The 25,558-nt window shown below is 39.3% G+C and overlaps 1 long non-coding RNA gene across 1 annotated transcript; it reads left to right on the plus strand.

The window, feature by feature from the left end:
• LOC129144924 (uncharacterized) lies at positions 1-25,274 on the plus strand. The gene is made up of 3 exons (XR_008549749.1): positions 1-914; positions 3,050-3,222; positions 25,185-25,274. It is a non-coding gene; the product is annotated as an uncharacterized LOC129144924 (long non-coding RNA).
• Positions 25,275-25,558: the final 284 nt, after the last annotated feature.

Below are 25,558 nucleotides of genomic sequence, written 5' to 3' on the forward strand. Positions count from 1 at the left end.
ATATAAAAGGAGCATGCTGTCAGGGCTCTGTGTGTCAAAAGGTGATTTCAGGAAAGATATATTATCCCTAATGAGGGAAGATGCATTTCTGGCCTTCAGAAGACAGAACAATGGAAAGGAAATGCCTGGCCAGGAAGAGTCTCCTGGCACTTGGCACCTGTGTCAGAGAACTGGGCCACTTACCTTCAGTGCCTCTTGGCAGAAAGCAAGGTATTTCCTAATGGAGACTGATGATGCCGGAACTCAGAGAGATAATGAACTGAAACAGGATTCCTCTCTGAATTGAAAGTCAGGGCTGGTGATAATGAATGCAGTTGTCTCTATTGAGCCTGGAAGCTCCACTCTGCATGGAACGTTGTGAAATGAGCCCTTGCGTGTAGAACAACAGATTGTGAAGAGAGAAATCTATGTTTAAATCTATGTTTAAATTGCTGTTAAACTGAGCTAAGCAAAGTTGAGCCATACCCTTCCAGCTCAAAAGATTAATCCTACAAGTTAGGTGCTCAGCAATCTCTAAGAGGCTTGAAAACTTCTCTCAAGTCTTCCAGGCATCAGAAAGAAAACAGGCACAAAATTCCTGTGGAGGAGCTTAAGCATCTCAAGGGCAACTCACAACTCTTTCTCTGAATGGAGGGACATCAAGTCAGAAGCTTGTGATATTGTGAGGTGAACAAAAGACAGAACCCTCAGGTGCAAGTACTTCAAAAATCTAGAGAGATGTTTTCCGGGGCTGAAGAGTATTAGTAAAATATCCTAGACTTGGGGCATGTTACAGAAGGAATGTTTATCTTTTAATAAGATCAGATAACAAGTCTACGGATCCTGGACTCCCACTGTAACTCCCGACATCGCTAGCAATTCTTCTGTGCTGAATAGAAAAAGTTGGATCTGGACTGGAGAGATTTGCTCTTGAGGTAGGATATTTTATGGATCTTTAAATGGATGTTTATCTGCATAGTGTGATATTTGCATTTGCCATTTACTGTTTTTTAAACTCATGCCCCATATGACTGCCAATAGTGTATACATTCTGTGCTTCAGAATGGTTGAATTTTTATCAATCAATCAATTGTAGTTTTGATGATTTGAGGCAATCACACCATACATTAACAAATCACTTCTACAGTTTACAAAGCATTTTAGTATATATGCTATCAGTTTTCACAACATCTTTGTGAGAAAGTGTTCTCTCCATTTTCTAGATGAGGGAATTAGAGTCACAGGGATCAAGTACATACCCAACCTTCTGCAGCTTCCTGGCTTGTGCTGAGAAGTCAGTTCTCCTCCTGCAAATCTAATATTCTTTTCTTCATTCAATACTCATTAGTGAAATTAATTCCCTCGTAGAATAAAAGCTCACCCTACCAGGCTAGTTTTTCTCTTTTACAGGTACAATGTTAACAAATATTTAATTATGTATATCAAATTATGAATTTGGTGGAGTATATCTATAATGGGTCAGCATTAAATGAGTGTCAACTAGGACTGAAATAGGATTGTTATCCCCATCTAATGGGTAAGAAAATGAAAGACTGTATGTAGTGAATTTCCTAAAGTCTTGTTGAAATGCTATTATTAGCACTATTTCAAGCCTCCTGGTTAGCCTATCAAATACCTCTATATTTTCATTTCTTGCTTTGATGGACTGGTTATTTGCAATACCCACAAGAACACTTCCAACAGAGGTGTAATATGTGAGCTTACACAAGACCACAGGGAAGATATATATGTCTGTGCTTTGAAGGTTATGCAACTTGACAGAACAATTTTAAGAAAAAGAATACAAAATTAGTGAAGAACTCTTAAGATTAAGCTTCATTGAACTTCATGGTAAATCTTCCTCTGCCAATAGCTGGCAGGAGTGCTCCAGCAGGTCTCCCCATACTCCACATCCCAGAGTTACACTATTCCAGTGGGAAGGAATAAATTAATTTTTTCTCTCCCTTATGTACACCCTGGAGAGGTGGAGTGAAGCCTCAGTTGGAGACAAGTATATAGAGAGTAGCTGACCATTTGAAATCGAGTCTCTAAGACCAGATATAATACTTTCTAAGAAACCAAAATAATTTATTTTTTTTTTATTCTAGACAATAGACATATTTTATTTCTTACTGGGATGTAGTGTTTGTTTTTTTTTTTTAATTTAATATTATATTTAGCTTTTATTTTTTTTTAATATTAAATTTTATTTTTATATTCCCCCATACAATTGCAAACGCCCCATTCTGACCCCAATCCTTCCCCTCCCGCCCCCCACCCCCCAAAAAGTGTCTCTGGTTCATAGTTTTTTGTTGATTTTGATTTTCACTTTCTTATATTCATTTTCCTGGTCCCTTATTTAAGTTTTCTAGATTCCTGCTATGAGTGAGACCATCCGGTATTTTTCTTTTTCTTTTTGGCTTATTTCGCTGAGCATGATCTCTTCCAGTGCCATCCATGTTGCTGCAAATTGCATGTGTTTATCTTTTTTGAATGCTGAGTAATATTCCATGGTATATATGTACCACATCTTCTTGATCCAGTCATCTATTTTTGGGCATTTGGGTTGAGAAACCAAAATAATTTAAAGTTGTGATTGAGGAACAGTTTTTAAAAATCTTTTAACAAGTTTCCAAGGAAGGAATAGCCACAGTTCAGAGGAGAAAATTGTCACCCCCGCAAATTTCAGAGAAACTACAGACTCTGATAATCTTTACATGATTCATCAGCAAGTTTCTGGGATGGGTTATCTAAAAAGCAGTTGATTAAAATGTACAAAGGCGGGGGGGACGTGATTACCAGTTTCTAACATGGGTTCACAAAAAAGAAATCATAACAAATCAAGTTCATTTCCATTTTTAAATTGAAATACTAAACCCCAAGATCATATAAATATACTTGGGTTTTAGAAAGCTATTTGATAGGATCTTCCATGATTTCTTTTCAGACAAATTAGAGAACTTTGGATTGACCTATAGACTAGGTAAAAGAGATTGGTTTGGCTGACTGATGGACTGAGATGAATTGGTGCTGAAGTACAAAGTTAGAAGAATTGCCTGTTTCTCTTTAGCTTTTGTCTGGGACAATGGAGAGCAAAGATGAATAAGACAGACTCCTGCCTTCAGGTGTTGAGCAGAGGAAAAGAAGATCCATAAAGCACTAGCGATGATCATTATGGAGAGGGCTGTACCAGGGATAGTGCAGGAAAATGGTAAGGCTGGAGCAGAACCACTGGCCTGGAAGGTAGGAGGTCTTTTAGTGATATCTAAATTAGTGATATCTAATTAGTGATTAGTGATATTAGTGATTATTAGTAATATTAGTGATATCAGTAATTAGTGATTAGTGGCAATTAGTGATATCTAACTGTTCAGTAGATTGTCTTATAAAGTACTGAGGATTTCAACTGGAGATAAGATCATGCTCGGCAAAGAATGTTGAACCAAATGATTTTCAGATTCCCTTCCAATGCGAAGGTCCTGAGTTTGCTCATGGTTAAAAATAACAACAGTTGGTCTTAGCCAGATTAATCTGCCCAAAGTTCTAAGCATTTGTCTCCACAAACCTGACTGAAGAGCAGGGGTGGGGCGGGGGCCACTGGACAGAACTGCTGAGGTGGGTAACAGCCAACTTGGAAACCACAGATACACTGGGAGTAAACGAAGGGGTGGGGGTGGGAAAAGCGTGTTTGCTTATTTAGATTATTGGCATCCTTGTGAAAGGGAATGTATTTGGCTGCTTAAAACATTACAAGTTAAAGGGTCCAGGAATTAAAGAGACCTTGGGGTCTAGCAAATGAAAGCTGGCAGTATGGGTGGGAGACTCTCCACTCAGATTGTATTTATGTCTAAAGAATGCTAAATACCTCCATATTCTCCTTTCAAAGCTTTTCCAAGCCATTGAAAAGACTGATTTTGCTTTTCTACAGAACAATGTGGGTTATTTATTAATGTTTATAAGAAATATTTCAGTACTGCTACCTCAGGGTTTGAAACCAACGGGGCTAGATAAAGCACATCTGAAATCTGAAGAATCCTAATAATGTCAGCCTTGTATCCTGTGCAGAGCCTGGTTTAAAATGAAATATTAAGTTGTTGAGTCATTTAAGTACCTGGAAACAATTCACACCAGACTGGGAGGAATTTATTAGAAAAACACATCTCAGTCTCCCAACATGGGAACCCACAGAGCTCACTGTGCACAATTATCAACTGCAGAGTTCTATTACATTCTATAACTGGCAAGTTCCCCGGCCTAAATCTAAATTCTGACTGGGAATCTCCTCCTTACCATAAAGTCACAGTAACAAGATAGCCACAGAGCCTCAAAATTCTTTATACATGTATCTCCCTAGGGGCTCACCCTTTCTCAGATTGACACTGTCCTCTGAGGACAAAAACTGGGCATGTGGTGTGAGCAAGGCCCCTTTCACTAAGCCAGTTCCTAATTACGCAGTCTTCCTCCAGCGTGCTCAGCGGCAAAGCAGGGCAAGCACAATGAACTCATGTTGCACGGCTCCGGATAATGCTGGTCATTTAATGTGGTTGAATATCGCAGCCAGGGCCTTCCTGTTTCCAAACCAGCCAATTGAGTTGTGGGGCGAGTGTGTTTCATAGTCTTTTGCCATCCCATGTAACACAAAGAAGAGTTTGATGTCTGTGCCCTAAATACTTAGCATACTACACTGAGGACCAGCCGTTACTCTGCACAGCAGTGGAGGCCGTGCTACTTGGACAAATTAGGGTAGAACTCAGTTTGCTAGGCAGCACCATGCCTCTGACCTCATAGTTAGGGTGGACTCAGTGTGACTGGAAGAATCTTTAACAAGAAAATATTTTCTTTCTTTTCTCCATCTTAAACACACAGACATGTTAGTTCTTTTAGAAACCTAAAACCAGTTGAGTTTAACCATCCATTTTCACACAAGACATTTCTTTCCTTTATTTATTTATTTGTTTGTTTGTTTATTTATTTGTAAAATCACTTGTGATCTTTAAAATTTAATGAAACAGCATCTTAAGCACAATTCAAGAGCTGCATAATAAAACAGCTATACATCCAGGCAATGATTCTGTTCTAAGAAATGGATGATATGTAAATATTGCCTTCTTTCTATGCAAGGAAATGCTCTGATAATCTGAACATGTGAAAATCCAGCTGGGGTGGGCCTCAGCTCTTTGCCTTTCAGTAGTAAAAGGGAATCCAGATTTGTACACAAGCAGTCTGTTCATTTTACCCATAATAGCTTGGCAGTCAGATTATTCCCACGTTTCAGCTGAAAAAGAAATGCTGTGAATAGCAATAGAGCATGTGAACCAATGGACTGAAGTGTTCTTTAAGTTAGAGTCCAATCCATTCCTTTCTTCTTCCTTCTTCCCTGTCCTCCACTTATAAGCAACACTATCTTAAATATCCTAGGCAGCTAGGAATAAAAGATCTACAGAGATCATATAAAAAACACACTCTTATTTTTCCTTTCCTAGCCAGACCTTGTCTGGCAAGAACACCAGACTTGTGTGTACTTGGCTCATTCACCTCACTCTGTCTTGCTTTCACACTCTTACCTTTATTGTCCCATTTGATTCATCCGCCCTACTTAGGCAATGGGCATCTTCAAGTCACCTTATATCCCTTTTGGAAAAAAGTAGAGAACACATAGATGGATAGACTAGTAGATCAAATGATATAGGAAAATAATTACAATATCGTTCGATAACTATCTATGGCATGGCATTCCTTTAATAGAGAAAACCCAAGGTGCCATCCTAGAAATAAGCTGATTCCTTGGAATGTGTAAGTGTTGCCCCTGGGAACTAGTGGTCAGGGATCAGGATGACTGATGAAGAGGAAGGAGATGACTTTGGAGACCTGCACACTTGTGTAGGTTTCAGGCCAATCTTCTCTTCCCTTTGACTGTGCTCCTGCATGTCTTTTGCTCATGCTCCAAGTACAACACAGGAGAGATTTGTCTCATTGCCATGGTTCTATATTCCACCCAAGGGTTTAAAGGTAGTTGTCTTCTTGCTGCCTTAAAGAGTTTTGGGTCCCTCCAGGACAAAGCAGCCAGACTGTGGAGGGCAGAACTTCACTGGTGGCTGCTAGGAAAGAATTATTCTTAAAAATATGCCAGCCTTGACTGTTTTCCCTAAGGTTTCATGGTCTTGCCTCCACACTTTCCTCCAATGGCATTTTGGCATAGCCTTAATGTATTACTCTAATATCAGTGTATTACTTTAAAAGAAAAAGCACACCGGGGAGGAGTAGCCAGTTTTCTTGCACTCTCACTCCCAGTTAAGCGCCTGGTCTGGAAAACGTAGGGCCTCATTGCCATGATTTATCATTCTGGTGTCATTCCCGGACAGCCTGCCTGCTCCCCCAGCTCAGCTTTTCATCATCATTTCGGGACTGTTTGCTTAGCTTTCACATTGCTGTTGCAATTGTGTTTTGGACCTGACCTCCTGGCAAGCTGTAGGCTTGGCTGAGGAAGCTGGCAGAGGCTGAGCCCGGTGGAGGAAAGTGGCCCAAGCTCCTGAGGAAAGGAGGAGATTGGGAAGGGACTCTGAGATATGCTTTCTGAGTCCGGAAGAGGATTCATCAAACAACCAGCGTGATATTATTTTGTAGCATTCCCCAGTGACAGGGTCACCATTGTGGAATAGCCCCATTTTTTCTCTCCTTATTCCAACTCCCTTCTCAGACCTATATGTTGTTACTGCTCAACAAAATGATTGTAATTCTCTCCAAATTATGCATCATGAAATAGATCCAAAAGCAGCCCCAAGGGTAGGACACATCTGCCTCCATTTAGGAAGCAGGATCCTGGGAGCCAAAGGATCTCCTGGGTCTGCTAACAGCCACCCCATTACACTCCAGACTGAGCCTGCAGGTTAGTGAGACAGCAGAGATGGAGAAGAGGAAAGAGCTATGGCCTGGACATCTGGAAATCCAGGTGTCTAGAATCACCTCCAACACTAACTTCTGTTGTGTTGATTTCTGTCAACTTTATAACAAACTGCCAGCCTCCATCATTGCCTAGCAGGGATGGGTTTAGCATTATTGATCACATGATGTGGTAAGCTATTTACATAGCTTACCTCAGGACAACTCTTAAGGAGTAAATAGTTGTATCCCAAATTTATAGTTGCTCAGAAAGGGAAAGCAATGACCTAAAGCTGCACAGCTAGTAAGTGCTAGAAGATTGAGGTGTTCCTAACTTCTCTTCTGAGAAAGAAGAAGGCCAGCCAGCCCAAGCACATATTCTGATTCTTAGTCAAACATGCACATTAGAAGGATGTTATTGCCATCAAAACCAAAAAATTACTGAGTCCCTTCAGTGTAAGGGAAGAAAATATTTCTAGTTTCATATGGAGGAAATGCCATCAAAAACTCAGCTTGGGCACATAGTGCCTGCCCACTTTTCTTCAGGATTATTTGGATCACCTTATGATATGAACTTTTGGGTATGATGCTTTCTGCTGTCAGTCCAGATGAGCAGGGCTGTTCAGCGGGAAAAGCAGTTTTGAGCAAGAAAAGCCTCAAGGCTGATTCTGGCTGTCTCACTGCCAGAGAACTCATCATGTAGTTTGTCAGGGTTTCAGTTCCTCCACCTCAAAAGAGAAACTGAAACCCCAGGCTCACAGAGCTATACAATGAAGGTAAGTACAAACATTTTTTAGGGTTTACAAGGAAGCTACCACCAAACAAAAGGTTACACTTGAGGTAATGTTTGATTGTTTCCTGTCCCCACCCAGGAAGACAGGAGAGGAGAGAATTTTCCATTAACCTGCTTCCCTGCAGAGGGGTAGGGAGAGGTCCCCTTCTCTTTGGAAATAGTCTTTCCTTCCTTGTTACCTGCTATCCCCAACACAGGGACAGAAGCAATTTGTTTTATCAAATTGTGTAACATCAGTATTTTCCTCATGGACAGGGGATTTGGGGCTACCGGTAGCTGAGGAAAGTCTCCTGGTTAGTCGCACTTAATCTTAGAGCCTGGTGCCGAATGAATGTTATTTTGCTCCCCTAGTAACATGATTGCTCTGTAGACTTAGGCGTTGGGGTAACAGACTGCAGGTCACCTGACTTCTTAGCTTAGTTGCTTGGGTCTCTGGGGAAAGGACCTGGGTCTCAGTCCAACCCTAGGGCTCTTTCCTGATATAGCTGCATACACCCAACAACCTACATAAAAGGTCAGAGCTAGACTGCAGATCTCAGCTGTCCATCCGGGCTCCTCCTAGGTCCTCTCCTCATATTCCTTAAATGACCTCACAGTCTTTTATGGCCCTGTCCTTCCTACGCTCTAGCTAAGCCATGACTAATGGCTTATATTATGTCAATCAACACCACCATCCATTAATGACCACATGAAATACAGGGTTGCCAAGATTCTGAAGTTAAGCCTCAGTTTGATAGGGAAAAAATAGCCTAGACTAGATCAACAGTGTGTGCACAGACAGGGGAGGGAGAGGGTCAGCAAGCCTGTGGGTGTTTGACATCTCCACACCAGCATCAATAGCTTGTTTCCTGGCTTTGCATCAAGTGTCTTTTTTTTTTTTTTTAATCTTTATGCAGCTCACATATTTTCCCCTTGGATATGCAATACCAAAATTTTCCCCATATAAGGTAGCATGCTTAAAAAGTGTATATTTATGTTTTATCATAATTCCGCTCTCAATAGAATATTTTTTGGAAGAAGGGTACTCTTTTTGCCACTGAGTCCTGTAAAAAAAAATCTTACTACTATTGTTTCCTTTCTACTTGAAGACTTGGGGGGAAATGAGAAGATAGCATTTTTTGGAAATAGGCATTAGAAATCTATTCACTAAATAAATAAGACTTTATCGAGTGGGTATGATATGCCAGACACTTGTAGGCACTGGAGATACAAAAATGAAAATGACATGGACTGTCCTTGCAAGAAGCTCACATTCTAGCCAGCAAATACCAATTGTTAACAATTGACTGTTGATACAACTCAAAGCCTCACCATTTCCTCTAAGGGAAGCTGTCATGATGTTTATGGAACTCCAATGTCAAAGATCCCGTGGTGCCTTTAAAATTCTCCCAGGCAAAAACAGGATAATAAAAGCTGGGATAATAAATCTGACTGAAGTAGCAACAAGCTATTTGGCAAAAGTCCTTAAAACCATCCTGTTCATCCTATTCATCCTCCACAGATTCCTGTGTTCAGTCTTTGGCTACCTACCTGGTTCCTGAACCAACTCTCCTAGGCTTGGGATGTTCAAGCTATGCCTCCTCTTTCCACTGCAATCTGATACCCCTGGGCTTTGGATTTGGGGGTTTATCCTAAAACAGCATTTGGTGCTTTCTCTTGTGAATATCTACCACTAGCACCACTGCCTATTCTCAATGCTGCCCTTCAGACTGAGTCTGACCTCCATCACTGACCTGGCATGGCAATCCCATTTCTGCTAAGAGTCATTGCACCAGGATGGGTCACCTGTGTAGCTGCTAAATGGTGCAGAGCATAGGGAAATGCCTAAATGCCTTTGGCGATGTCCAGGTATTTCACATTTGCTTCCATTGTGATTCTGGGCTGAATTTCAGTGCTCATCAACATGTTTGGCAATACAGAGACACAGCCTTGGCGTGGAGAAGGCTGAAGCCATCTGTTCTTTAAGTGATAGAAAGGATGAGGCTGTATTAGCTAGAACCAGGATAAAACAAGAATGCTTCCTGAAGAGCATGACCCAGGTGGAAATTTTGCTTTGTGTATGTATATATATATCCTTAAAATGGTTGAATGCAATGGTCAGAAATCTATGGTCAGAGATAAAATAAATTAGTGGTTGCCAGGAGCTGGGGTGGGGGAGGGGGTGAAAGAGAGAGAGTGATGGCTGATGGGTACAGTGTTTTGGGGGGAGGTGATAAAAATGTTCTAAAATTAGATATGGTGAATTTCACAGCATTGTATATGAATTGTATACTTTAAAATAGTAAATTTCATGGTGTATGATGTGTATCTCAATAAAGTTGCTATTTAAAAAAAAAACTATAATCTATAGGGAAAAATCACCATCTTGTCTACATTTAACAAACACTTGTTTACTAACTAAACAAGTGTATCAGGCTGTGTATTGGGCTCTGACTGAAGCATGAGATGGATTCAGGAAAAGAAAAATAAGGAGTTTGTAGTTCTAAGTAATCCAAAGATTCAATGGAAACTCCTTCTTACCCACCTCTAGGGCTCACCTGGAATATTTGTCAGCCTAGAGGCAGGTGTAGACATCTGCCCAGCCACATTGCTCACCTTTGGACTTCCTAGCAGGAAAAGACTGCCTGTCTTGGCAACTGAATTCCTTTCATCTCCAGGGAGTGTTTCACTGATGAGCTGGCTTATCTCACTCATTAGTAATCACAGGAACAGAATAAGCTGCAATGAATCTTTCTCTTTCCCTATGCCTGTGGGAGTCATCCAGGCCTTTCTCTGAAGCGCCACATGGTAGAAATGTAGTCATGAGAGCTTGATACAAGGCGTCCTCCCCAGTGGTCAGCGCTCCTGTAGCTGGACTCACCTGTCATTTTTCTTAGCAGGTCATTGGACCCATCTTTTATCCTCACCTTGAGAGGCAAAGCCCGCTGGAATAGAATTTTCCTTGACACAAATGGGGCCTCTATCTACACTTTTTTTCTCTGGAAAACTGTACCTGATTTTGCAGGCGCAGTAATATTATGTATGCAAAATTGTCCTCCGCCATAGTACCCAACCTACTCCTCCATCTATGACCAAAATTAAAAGCTCTTAGAAGAAATCTGCCTATTACTCACAGGTTAATTTTCTAACTTCCAGAAGTGTTCAACATGTGGCCTTTAACCTTCCCTCCAAACCAGAGCAAGGCCAGGCCCTGACTAACTCTACTAAATAAAACCCACTTGTTCAACACCCACCTCTTCTATGGAACAAAACTAATCATAACCAGATGATAATTTCCATATGTGCCAAATGAACTCCCAGGCAGGAAAGATGTCATCCAGTGTTGGAAAGAGACAGGAGAGTTCACATCCTGGGAGCCCAATGGCTGTAAACTGAGCATAGATTTTTGCCCTGGGATCCACGTGTGCATCCCTCAGGAAAGGGAAGCTGTGCAGGCAAGCACAGCCCTGGTGGTGCATTTGGAAACTCCAGGAGCAGTGAGGAGGGGGCCTGTGGGAGAACAGAGGATTCAGGCATTGAGAAACCAGACACTTCCAATTGGAGGCTGTCTGGGGAGGGTCTTGTGATGCCTGTAAAGATGTGGGTTAAGTGGGGAAGCTTGCTTGGCAGAGGTAATAGAAACAAAACAGTTCATTTTTATTTCTGTGGAAGTGAAACCAGCTCAAAAAATTTTTTTCTGTTGTAACTGGAACCCATCTCACAGTTAAATACAAAAAAGCGCTGTTGGCTATTGCCATCTACTTCAGGAACTGTGCCTTCGAAATTACAGTAAGTGGCAATTTAAAGGTCATGAACGGGTCCTGTCCAGTTGTGTCGCAGGAGGGGGAAACAGGCAAGCAGAAGGGGAAGAGTTTAAAATAACAAGGGGCTCTTTAAATAGAGCTAAAAAGCTGGGTGGCAAACCTAGTCCAAGGGTTAAAAACAAGCTTTTCCTCCAAAGTTTCTATGGCAACTAGATAAAATCTACAGCAAGAGTGTAGTTAATGAAATATTTCTTCTAGACCAACATGTAGCAGTTAGTAATGAAGGCTAACTTTGTGCAAGAATCCAGCACAAGTTACATTTTTAGATACTTCTTTTTCTTCCTGGCAAGAACCGGGCATAGCATTTGGCGAAACTTCATTTACTATATGCCTGATTTCTCTTTCTCATGGTATAGAGTCTAGAAAGTTGGGCAGAAATGATGGTGTTGATCCAAAACACTTGGAATGGGTTGGAGAGAGATCTCCATCCCTCATCCTTGCCCCTCCCTCCCACCCCCCACCCCCACCCCCGGCCTTCCAACAGTTTGGATTCATTTGACACACACTTACAGTGTTAATTTGGACATTTAAAATAAATGCTCATGACTAACTAATTTTATCTGTACACAAAGAATAAACACAATCTGGTGAGGTTAGTTGGGAGCTATTTGTGTTGTGCATGACTAAGAAGCAATGAAAATGCTTGGACTTGGAGGCCTTGAAATATTTTAACTCTTCAGTTTTCAGCACTGGGGCTCTAAGAAAATTATTTAATCTTTCTGTGTCTTAGCTTTTCGTGAAATGGACCTGAGGGTAGTGCCTACCCCAAAGTTGATTTAAAGATTGAAGAAGATTAAAAGTATACAAATGTGATGGATACAGAGTAGGTATTTGATAACTGCTTATTGTATCTTACTGAAGTTCTTTGACTATCAATCACGTTAGGGTTCCAGAGAAGCTTCGCTCTGTTTCTCACCAAGAAGACTGAATCCCAAATCATTTCTATTGTGGTGGTTTCTATAAGTACAACTTAAAAATATGAGATGATTATAAGTGTGGCATATATAATGATTTAATAAAAGTGACACTTATCAACACTTTTGTTGTATCAGGCATTGTTCATATCACTTTACATGCAATCCTTACAGGCAATATTACCACCACTGTTTAACAGATGAGAAAAATGAGGCATAGAGAAGTGAAAACTCCAGATAAAGTCCTACATTGCTTAGTTACTACCGCTACCACCATCGTTATCAACACTAACATCTCATGAGCCTCATGTGTTGTTCAGTGCTTCACATGTATCATTTCAAGTTGGTATCACCATCTTACAGATGAGGACAGTAAGATTTGTTACACTAAGCAAGTAGCCCAAGACCGTAAATTAGTAGCATTAGAGTTACTGTTCAACATAAGCAATCAGGCTAGTCTAAATAAAGATGGTTTTACTTTCTCTTTCAGATCTTTTACACTTTTTATTTCCTTTTCTTGCTTTATTACACTGGTTATGACCTCTATGTTCATGATGATTAGAGATGGTGAAAGTAGACAGTTGGGCTTTTTCTCTATTCTTAAGGGAACAGTAACTGATATTTTACTACTCAGTCTATTTGCTATAGGCTTTTATAGATGCTCTTTATCATATTCTGGAAAGTTCCCTCATAGTTCTCATATACTGAGAATTTTTACCATGAATGTGGAATGTCAAATATTTTTGCTGCTATATTAAGATGGTGGTATGACTTTTTTATTGTGTAAAAGTGATGACTTTTAGCAATTGCTTTTCAGATATTTGCCAGTGTTTATTCTGTTCATGATGTATTATCTTTTTTGTATTGCTCCATTTGATTTGTTAGTATTTTGTTAAGAATTCTTATGTCTATATTCATGACTCGATAATTTTCTTTTCCTGTATGTTACTGTCAAATATTGGCATAGATATTATTCTGGTCTCTTATATGTATCCATTAGTGTTCCACCAGAATAACATCATAGCATAAGTATATATGTCTGTGTGTGGATGGGTGGATGGATGGATGGATGGATAGATAGATAGATAGATATACAGATGGATGGATGGATGGATGGATGGACAGATAGGTAGACAGACAGATAGGTAGATGGCTATATTGCAAGGTATTGGTTTACACAATTCTGAGTGCTGGCTAGTCAAATCCAAATTGTATAGGATAGGACATCAAGATGGGCAGGTTGGAAACATTTGTGTATGAACCAAAGCTCCTACAGGCAGAAAATGTTCTTCTTCAGGGAAACCTTAGTTCTGTTCTTAAGGTCTTTCAATTAATTGGGTCAGCCCACCCAGATTATTGAGAATCATTTCTATTACTGAAAGTCAGTTGGCTGTAGATGTTAATCACCTCTACAAAATATCTTCAGAGCAATCCCTGGATTAGTATTTGATTCAATAACTGGGAACTATTGCCCCCATAGAAATGAGGTAAAACTGGACATGATGGTCTATTCCTTGTCAGCCTGACAGCTATAAACCTCTCCATAAACTTTATTTAATCTCTAAATACAGACATCAACAAAGCCTCTGCCTAACATGATGTAATTATCTGAGTATAACCAAAAATGCACTGACCTATTCTCCAGAAGAGGAAGCGAAGGTCTTAGATGACATTCACTCTTCTGCTTGATACCCTATAACTTAAATATTCTGATATGAAGTTAACTATTATTAATATATCTTTATGTTACATGATATGGGGCTGAGAGAGGGAAAAAACCAAAAATATCAAAATATCAAAATATATATATGCTTAAATATGTTTATAACAAGATAAACATACAACAATTACAGTCCTCATTTCTGCAACTGCTCACATGATCATAGCTGGCATTTGTAACTATCTTCTTCCATTACAAGTCCCGTGTTCCTTTTGCCTGCAGTGAACACCTCAATTGATTGCAATTCTTTGTCTTGTGGGGTGACCCAAACCTTAATTCCTGAAGGTCCTGACTGGCCATTATCAGTCCTGCTTAAATTGGGTTGTTACAGTTCTACACTGACTTTAATAACAGTTTATGGTAATATTAAGACACACCTTAAGGGAGTCCATTATTCCAGACATACTCTTCCTATGTCATTGTATAGTAATAGCCTAGTTTCCCTTGGCAACCGGAATCAATAACCCTCACTAGTATATTAACCATCATCTTAGCCTTTGACTTAGAGGCATAATGAGCCGAAAGGGGGTGGGGGTCAGTCCTAACTTCCGGTTCAGTGGAATCTTGTATCTTCTGGTGGATGCATTCCTTTTCTTGGAACTAAGATTACTAGATCAGCAAAGCATGAGGTCACAGAGATGGAAAGCAAAAAATTTACTGTGGATCACTAGAGGATGCTGTTGCTATTTTCACCCCTTGATTCTTGGACTCTTGAATTCTGACTACAGGAGAAGCAGTAGGTTATATTATATACTGATTTAGAGCACATATAGCCTCTTGGAAGGCATTGCCACAGTCCAGCAAGGTATTGCCAACTAGCTGGTGATGAGACTAAATTTCAAAAGGCCAGGCGGCCACTTCGGTATGATGAGGTGCACAGTGAAATCCATGAACAAGGGACAAGCCCATTGCCTCATAGTTCATTTTTCATTGCAGTAAAATGAGTTCTTGATCAGAAGCAATGCTGTGTAGAATACCGTTATGATGTGTAATGTATTCTGATAATCCATGAATGGTAATTTAGTCAGCAGCGTTGCACACAGGGAAAGAAAATCCATGTCCAAAATATTTATTCCAGCAAGAACAAAGCACTACCCCTTCGATGGTGAAAGTAATTTAATATAATCAACTTGCCACCGGATGGCTACTGATCAACCCCATAGTTGGCCTCTGTTGCTGGCGGATTGCGTACTCAACAGAAGTTTTATCCACATTGACCACAGTAAATAGAATTTCCTATTGCTGATCCCACACATAATCTTCTTCACTATCACCATAGCCACTTGACTCATGAGATCTTTGGGGAATGGCAGGAGTAGACTGGAAAAATAAGTTGACATATATCTACAGAAAGGTTTATCCTATCCAGTTAATTATTAAAATCCTCTGCTAAGACCATCCCTTGGTAAGCAGTCACATGGGGCACAAATATCTTCATTTTCTTTTTCCACTCAGAGAAACCTATTCACATACCTTTTCCTCAGACTTCCTTATCAACAATTTTCCATTTATGTTACTTTCACATCTGTGCCTATCTAATCAACCCTTTGGCCACAGTGCATGAATCAGTATAGACCCATAGCACTCACCATTTTCCTTCCAAGCACAATGAACAGTAAAGTGTACTGATTGAAGTTCTGCCCTCTGAGAGGATTTCCCTTCACCACTGTCCTTTAGAAATAGCCTGGAAAGGGATTTCAGCATAGCAACTGTCTACTTTATGGTCTACAGATGGTATTGACCCATGTGTAAACTAGGCATACGCCTTCTCTTCCTCAGTCAACATATTTTTTTTAATATTAAATTTTATTTTTATATTCCTCCATACAATTGCAGACGCCCCATTCTGACCCCAATCCTTCCCCTCCCGCCCCCCACCCCCCAAAAGTGTCTCTGGTTCATAGTTTTTTGTTGATTTTGATTTTCACTTTCTTATATTCATTTTCCTGGTCCCTTATTTAAGTTTTCTAGATTCCTGCTATGAGTGAGACCATCCGGTATTTTTCTTTTTCTTTTTGGCTTATTTCACTGAGCATGATCCCTTCCAGCGCCATCCATGTTGCTGCAAATTGCATGTGTTTATCTTTTTTGAATGCCCTCAGTCAACATATTTTAAGGAATTCCCCATGAGGCCATATGTATGGACTGGGAGAGAGAAGGCAGTGGGTACCATGGGCATTTGGGCCTCTTCTTCATATAACTTACTTGTGCCTTCAAGCCCTAGTGAAGCCCAGTCTTCCATTTGATAATGGAGTGCTTCTATGCATGCCCTGTTTTATGGCTTGGTGAGTCAGACAACACCCAGTTCATGATGGGTCCTCAGATTACATAGTATTTTGGTAGCCTGTAGTAAGACAAGTGTGATGTCTTTTGCAAGGGAAAGGTGATCAAGGTTTCTGTGAACTAAATTATGGCATAGGGCTAGAGTTGATATATTCTCGAGACAGGACAGTGAAAGTATTGCTGGTTTTGTCAGCTGAAAGCAAACTGCTTCTGGTGGTTTTTCACTAACAGATTTTGAGGAAAAGGCATTTCCTAAATCAATAGTTGCATATCAGGTACTAGGGGACGTGTTAATTTTCTCAAACAAGGAAACTACACTGTTTTATGGAAAAGCAGCTGTAATTGGAGTTGGCACTTTGTTAAGTTTACAGTAATCAACTGTCATTCTCTAAGATCCACTTGATTTCTGCACAAGCCAAATAAGCAAGTTGAACGGGAATGTGGTGGGGATTGGGTCACTGACCTTGAAAATTTCATGTCCTTGATGATGATAATATTTTATCCTTAAATGTCTAAGAGAATTCACTGTAAAAAATATCTGAATCTGGACTTTTCTTTGTGGGGAAATTTTTAATTACATATTCAATTTCTTGAATAGACCTAGAGTAATCAAATGTTCTCTTCCTTCTTGTTTTTTTTTTTATTTGAATTTTTCAGAGGATTTTTTCCAGTACTTTTAAATTGTAAATATTTTACAATATTGCCTGATTATTATTTCAATGAATGTAGGATGTATATAGTGACATCATCTTTCATTCTTGTGAGAAATTTATATTTTCTCCCTTTTTTCTTGATCAATCATGCTAGAGTCTTATAAATTTTATTAATCTTTTCTAAGAACCAAATTTGGCTTTATTATTTTTCTCTTTTGTTTCTTTGTTTTCTATTTCTTTGATTCCTGCTATCTTTTTTGGGTTTTTTTTTTCAACTTTAGATTTAATTTTAATTTCTTTTTCTAGCTTAATAAGGTGAAACTTGAGGTCTTTGTATTTAAACCATTCTTTTCTAGTATAAACATTTGAAGCTGTAAATATAAGTACTGTTATCAACTGCATCACACAAATGTTGATATGTTGTATATCATTATCATTCAGTTCAGAGTGTATTCTGATTTTTCTTTGAGATTTCTTCTTTAACCTATGGGTTATTTTAAAATGTATTCAAAACATTTAAGCATTTTCACATATTCTTTTGTAAGTTTCTAATTTAATTCCATTTTAGTTGTAATGCTCTGTAAAATTTCAATCTCTTGAATTTATTGAACTTGTAACTCACTATATGATCTTTTTTGGTGAACATTCTGTTTGCTTTCAGAGAAAATGTATATTCTGTTGTTAATGTGGTATTTTCTAAATGGAAATTCTATCAAGTTAGTCAATAGTTTTATTCAAATCTTTCTTACACACTCTGATTTTTTCAGTCTACGTGTCCCATCAATTACTGAGAGGATGATGTTAAAATCTCCAACTGTAATGGTCTGTTTCTCCCCTTAGTTCTTCCAGTTGTTGATTAATGTATTTTGAGACTCTGTAATTAAGTATGTACACATTTAGAATATTTTATGTCTTCTGGAATGAATCTTCATTTTTTTCTCTTTAGGAAATATTCTTTCTTATCTGTAGTAAATCTCTTTGTCTTACATTATTAAATCATAGCCGTTTTCTTATGCTTGCTGTTTACCTGGTAAATCTTTTTCCATCTTTTCATTAAAAGCCTATCTTTGCCTTTCTAATTGAAATTAATCTCCTATGGACAATATTTAGTTGGATGTCACTTTTTAATCTTGCTCTTTCAGTTGCGGATTTAACCTCTTACAGAGAATGTCATTATTAGTTCTAAGACTATGATCACAATTTTCTCCTAGTTGCATCATGTTTTTTCTCCTCCTTTCCTGACCTTTTTTTTGGGGGGAGGGGCAGTTAACGGAATACTGTTTAGTATGTTAGGACACATGATTGTCCCATACATTGTTGGTGTTTGTTCATTTTTTATAAACTATCTCTCATCTCCAGTTTGGATAATTTCTATTTTTCTTCAAGTTTACTAGTCATTTAATCTGCTGTTTCTAATCTGTTACCCTGTCCATCTGTAAAATTTTCATTTCATATAACTTTTTAGCCTTAAATTTGTCATTTTAGATTGGTTATTTTCTATATTTTGCATTTCTTTGCTGATATTTTTCACCTGGGCACTCATTTCAGCCATATTTTACCTTAAGTCCTTTGACATATTTATAATAGCTCCTTTAAGGTACTTGTCTGATAATTCCAACATCTGGATCATCCTGGGTTCTTTTTCTTTTCTTCATTTCTTTAGTTTGGGTTATATTTTTCTGTTTCTTTGCTTGCCGTGTAAGTTTTTATTATCATATGAATATTATGGAGGATATGTTATAGGGATTCTAGATTATGTGTCAGGTGTTGAGTTTAAAGAAAGATGAATTTTGTTCTTGTAGGCAGTTAAATTTCTGGTAGATCCTTAGTGGTTCAGTCAGGCTCAGTTTTATTCTTTGATAGGGCAAATCTACTTGAGTTTTGAATTTAGTCCTAAGTGTAGCTCTTACACTGTGATGTGGTCCTTACTCATGAGGTTCTTACTTTTAAAAGTAGGGTCTATAATCCTATGGCACACTCTTTCTTCGGTCTCAACTGAATTCTGCCAATTCCAGTATCTGCCAGTACTGCACAATCTCTGATATTACCATTGGCATTACCCTTCAGCTCCTAGCCCTGTAGTGAGCAATCTCTGCTGGGCCTCATGGAGTCTTGCCCTGTGCAAGGATAGCTCCACCTTTGCCGAGGACCCATAGTGAAGCCACACAGACTTTTGGAATATCCCTTCTGCACAAGTTCTTCTCTGGCACCTGATCTCACAAATTGCAGCTGTTTTTAGCAGAATGGAACTGTAATCTCTGCTGAATCTGCTCATTATGCTTTGGGTCTATCTGTATTATGGCAAGAATGTGCCCAAGACAGAAAACTGGGGTAACTTGGGGGCATATACTTTCCTTCTTGCAAGTAGTACAGCCCTATTCCATCTGTTTTTCTTTGCCTGAAAAAAAGTTGTCTCATATATTTTGTCTATTGTTATAGTTTATTTCAGTAAAGACAAGCCAGTATCAGTTACTCTGTCATTGCGGGGCACTGAAATCTTTGAACACATCATCTTAAGACCATTTTGAAGTATAGTAAGTATCAAATGCTTATATGTGACACTTGCTAATGAGAAGACCAAGTTGCTATAAAGAAAAATATGGCTATTTGCTATATTTGTTAATGAATCTTTAAAAGATATTGCAATTTAAAATGTAGCACCATTATTTCACTCATCAAATAGCTAAGAGGTGTTCCCATTTTCTACTTGGTGTGTGCCACAGAAGGATAAAGTCAGTTCAGCCAACATTTTTAGTAAGCCATGTACAAGACCCTGAAAAAGGCAGAAAGAAAATAAAGCAGAGACTTAATGTCAAGTAGCTTTTACAGTACTAAGGAAAAAAAATCACACATATAGAACAAGTTAAGTATGAAGGCAAGGAAGAATATGATTACATGCTAACACCGCTTGGAACAAACAGGTGGGACAAGCCCTACTAAACTTCCCCTTCCATCTGTAGAGGCACCTCTGCATCACATGTGGTCCCTCCCCCACACTCAAGTCACAGGACCTGGACCAGGATTGGACACTTGATCCAAAGAGTACCACAATTTCCCCCTAAGAATTTAAAGTAAGAGACTCAAAGATTGCAGTAAAATGGTTTTGCATATTTATCAAGTGAAGTCATGTAGATTTGGCAATGCAGTGAACACAAGGGCAAGTCAAAGTCGTGACCAAGTTGTGGGCTGGAGGAACAAGAACCATGATTGAACAGTCTGCAGAGATACTACAGTAGATGTAAGAGAGAGTAATAGACATATCCTGGAGGCTACGAAGAAATTTGATTCCTAGCTGACAATTTCCAGCTAAGTGCTCTTTGTGTTTCTAATGTTTAATTTCTCTGATAGTCCACTGTGTATTTTCAGTAACTCCCTTTTTGCTTGAGATGGTTTTACTGGTTGTATCCCCCACATTATAACGTCACATACTTTAACTCAAAGTGTGATTTAGATAAAAAGTTTTTTGAGTACAGCCAAAATAGATATTATTCTGGGCTAAAGCAGTCTAAGAGGCTTTATGGAGGAGATGAAACTTAAAGTTGATCTCAAAGGGAAATATATATCTGAGTGGAGTCGGTCCTTCACATACCTCAAAATTCCCCTTTGTAGTTCATACTTTGCAATCTTTAAAAATAAGTCACTAGTTTATTCTTTGCACTCTTTTGCCATTGGTTGCTAATAGTTTCTTCTTTATTTGCTTCCTCTGTTCAAGGGTGACCTGTCTAGTACTTTGTGAAGTCTCAAGTTTCAATATCTTCTGTCTTAGTCTTATTTGGTTTTATATGCTCTATTCCAGGCAAAGAGCTACAGCTAAAACTTACAGAAATGCTATTGAAACTCTACAGAATTATTTCTATTTTCACTGCAAACTGGCTGATCCTTAGATGTTTATTTTGTTCCCCTAAAGACATAGGATCACTTTGGGTAGCATTAGCCCTAAATGAGGATCAGAACATTAGGTTTCCATTTCAACTTAGTGCACCCCTTTGTGGCTCTCCAGGACCTTGTCTCACACTCCTTGTCTGGAAAGAGAATGAGCCCCCAAGATCTTGGTTCCTTGTATGTCTCAGTGTATCATTATAGGAATAAATGAGGTCATGTTCATAAGACGACTTAATATCTTCATTGTGGTGAAATACCAGAGATTGCAAATCCACCCAGCAATTGTTGCCATAATAATGAGAGTGAGCAATAGAGAATCTAAAAAGAGAAGTGGTTTTCTTCTTTTTCTGCAATTGAGAAGTGAGAAGGAGGGGAGGGTAGAGAAATAAAATCCAGTCTCACTTTGACTTAGATGGCATCTGACTTTCCCCTGGAGGTAGATGAAGATAAGAAAAGACTCAAAAGCAGTGATTTCCTAGTCATTTACTCTGCATCAACACAGCCTTGCCACTGTCCCCTTTGAGAGAGCCCTGGTGAACACAGCTCTGTCCTTTACTAACGCTTTCCTACTTGTTGGGATAAATGGTGACATTTGGTATAATGGCAGTGCAGGTCAGATTGAATAATTACTTTGCTGTAAAGGGATCCTGGAGTAGAAGGCAGAGTTGTAAGCAACGCAAGACAGGAGGAGTATTAAGTTTGCAATGGTTAATGAAATAAGGGCCTCATTCTGCATGTTTTGGATGGCTGATATTAACGTGCAAGCAGCAAGCATTCTGGCATGCATTGGCAAAAATGTCAGGCAAGACTGCATGAGTGATAATGTTCCCTGTGAAGAGAAAAACTAGGGGCCAGAAGGCAACCAACTAACTATCATAAAAGTAATTAATTGTTTTACTTTTTAATGGTCTGGCAAAATTGCCTTTCAAAAAAAATGAATCATACAAATGGGACTATGATGTCAGACAGACTGTCCATTGAAGCTTAAGAGACTAGTTCCTGCTGTAAATTATGATAATGAGTTAGTTTTAGAAATGTTTTATGAGGTTAAGAAGTGCAATGTCAAATTACTTTTCTTCAATCTCATTGCTTTGAATGCTTTTCAGAATACACAGGCTCACACTTCCTTTTGAAAATTCCTTCCAAGTTTACTGGTTGCTGTTTTACCAGTCAGGTCTTTCTCTGAGGATGGTATTAGTGCATAATTTTCATGACTCAGCTTAAAAAGAACAAGACCCCATTGTTGGCTTTCTTGTTTTTGCACCGGCATTATTGACAAGATCTGTATAGCTCTTGCAAAAAGGTCTGTTGTCTAACCAAGCTACTATGGAAACTTGATCCAGGCCATTTAGCAACCTAACGCCTTTTACTCTTGAATTTGGGAAGAATTTTAAAGCCAGTCAAACTTCACTCAGAAAATATTCATCAGGGCAGGGTCACGGCTTGTTCACTGCACATTGCTTTCCATCTTAGATCAGCTTTGTAAATAGACTGGCTGGCTCAGGCTGAGAGGTGACACTGCCCAAGTGGTCATTGCAAAGCATGCAGATTCCACCTGTTTTATTCCTTCTGTTCTGGCTAAGCAAGAACAGGGAGAAACAAGAGTATCACTTCTTTTTTTAAAAAAGATTTATTTTATTTATGCATGCATGCAAGAGCTGGGGTATAGGCCAGAGGTGTAGGGGGTGGTGAGAGGATTCACCAGAGACAGAGTAGAGAGCAGAACAGGCAGATCTACTGAAATACACTGCTGAGGGGAGCAGCAGGCCAGACAGGAGAGGTCTGAGGTACCATGTGGGTAGCTCCCTGGCTGGGGATCAAACTCATGCTGCGGTGGTGAAAGCTTCATAGTGCTGAGACTTAACTACTTGCACCACCAGGGCGGCCCTCACTTCTTTTTTAAAAAAAAAATTCACACCCACAAAATTGATAGGAAAAAAGTGTAAATGCCCGTTTTACATTTGCATTTCTATATATAAGAGTTATAGAGCATTTTATATTTCAAAGTTGAAACTTTACCTCAAACCTCCAGGTTCTAAAGAGAAATGTGGTCTATACTCTTGCTGTCCCATGAGAATCTTCCTTTCCTCACCCCTTTCCTTAAGATACCAACTTGGAAATGCAAAGAAAGAAGCCATGCATCACGCTGAGAGCCAAAACCAGGAGTGCCCCTGGCGGTGGCTGGTCAAGGACTTTCCTCAATAAATTCTTCAGGCCATTTCCTTTCCTTGTTTATTGCTAAGTATCCTGAGGTCTTACAAGGGTAGAGAGAAGCTTCACTGCCAGTCTCTTTGGGTATAAATCTCATCTCTGTGAAACAAGTCTTGCAACATTTACTATGTGGTTATTCATCATTATCTATGATTCATATGTACTTAAACTTTATGATGCCTTTGACCACAGGCATCTCTCCTGAAACATGGGCCAGAGGGATAGCGCCATGGGGACGTTTCTTGTGAATACTGAAAAGGTTCCTAATGATATGGCAACCAGGGAATGGGTATCTGTGAATAACGGCTTCCTTCTTGGGACTTGATAGACCACAGGATGTGCCTGGGGTGTGTGGGCAGGATTGCAATCTGAGGATTGCAGCCTTTTCATGTTCTCCTTTCATTCTCTCCAGAGGTGTTGATATAATTTTGTCATTATCTGAGGTAATTGAGATAACTCAATACACATACTCTACCTTAATTCTTGTCAATATTTCAAACTCTTTCCTGTCAGATCTTTTTTGCAAGGTAGGAAACCAGTACCACTCAGGTTTGTCTCTCCCCTCCTCCATCCCTTTGTTCAAATTATGTCAATAATGAAGTTGTAAAAACTAAGGCAGAGAAAGCGAAAAAAAGCAAAATATTTTCAATAGTCTAATGCTGGATGATCCTCCCTCAGTGAGGTCATTCCTAGCGCAGAGGGTTCAACTGAAGTTCGGATGTGGCTTGACCAACTCTGCTAGATTCCTCTGGGAAGGGGGCAGTTTCCTTTATAGATTCCAAGGTACAGACAAAGAGATCTCAAGAACTGATCAGGTTCTTGGGAGATTTAATGAGAGATTGTGAGACTGGTGGAAGTGCTATTGAATTGTAAAATACTAGATTAGTCATTGGTTCAATCAACCCATTTTATTGAGTAGACACTATGGGTCACGCACTGTTCTAGATGCTTAGAATATGTCACTGAACAAAAACAAAACAGAAAGCCCCCACAAAAAATGCTAGCCTTCACGGAACTTACATTTCAGTAGAAATAAAACCACTAAATATATAATGAGTAAGTTATGATAAAGGTCAGGGGATGTTCTGATGATAAGAAGTATTCATTCACTTGGGAAACCTGAAAAGACCTCACTGAAAAGTGAAATTTGAGGAAAGAGTTTTGAAGGGGGTGAGGGAATTTTCTCCAAGGTTATCTGGACAAAGGCCCTGAAGTGGGAGCCTGCTCATGCATTTAAAGACATTAAAGAGGCCTGAGTAATGGGGAGAGTAATAGGAGAGGAGGTCAAAGGTAATATAGGGTGGGACAGAGCAAATATAACTCTCTGTTTGCTCTGTCTCTGCCGTTGTAAGGACTTTGGCTTTTACTCTGCAAGAGATGGACAGTTTGAGCAGAGGAGTAACATGATGTGACCTTTTGAAGGGATTATTCTGGCTGCTATACTAAGAACAAAGTGTAGGTGGATAAAGGAGGCAGAGAGACCAGTTAGGAGGCTGTTAAAATAATCAAGGTGAGAGATGACAGTAACTCAGACCAGAACAGTAGGAATAGAGGAGAAAAGCGGAGGATACTAGATATAGTTTAAAGGTAAAACCAAAACGATTCCCTTTGCGTGGGTGGGTGAGTGAGTGACCTCTAGTTCTAGGAGTAAGCACTCTGATATACCTGAATAGGAGCAGAAGTGCCCAGTGAGAGCATCCCTTGTAATCCTTAGCCCAGTGAGAACAGAGACAGCAGTAGTGAGAACAGCAGCAATTTGAGGCTGGTCTGGCTCTGCTTGGTCCAAGATTTCCAGCTTGTCTTCCCTGTTTCTCTCCTTGCTTGCTTGGCTGAGATACCTTCAGGGTGATATACCAAAAATAATATTAAATTTATTCTCTGCAATTCATTCATATATTTATCCCACAAAAACATATTTAGCACCTGTTTTGTGTGGGTCACTGTGCTGGATGCTGAGGGCAGGAGACTTGCCATTATGCATTGGTTTGGCCAGCCAGGCTGCCATCTCTGCATCTCACCTCACAATGATCTCATTCAATTTATTCAGTTCCTCCCTCTCTTTTACAGATGAAGAAAGTGGAGCTCAGAATGATTAAATAAATTTCCAAGGTCACAACTAGTTATGGGTAAGCTATGATTTGAACCTAGGTGTGTCTGACCCACTGGTTACTTTTATCTTCCATAGATACTCTAAAACTGGTCCTTTTCTGTAAAGGACCAGAAAGTAAAAAGTTTAGGTTTTGTGGACCATGCAGTCTCTGTTGCAACGACTCTGCCATTAGAATGGGAACTCTGCCATACACATACTTAAACTCCAAGCATGGCCGTGTTCCAATGAAACTTTATTTATGGACACTGAAATCTAAATTTTATATCATTTTCATGTCATGAATTATTATTTGACTTTTGATATTTTTTTTTTCTTTTTGGCAACCATTAAA

Source organism: Talpa occidentalis, unplaced genomic scaffold, assembly GCF_014898055.3.
Source record: "Talpa occidentalis isolate TD23 unplaced genomic scaffold, MPIMG_talOcc4v2.1 talOcc4.11, whole genome shotgun sequence".
Lineage (NCBI taxonomy): Eukaryota > Metazoa > Chordata > Mammalia > Eulipotyphla > Talpidae > Talpa > Talpa occidentalis.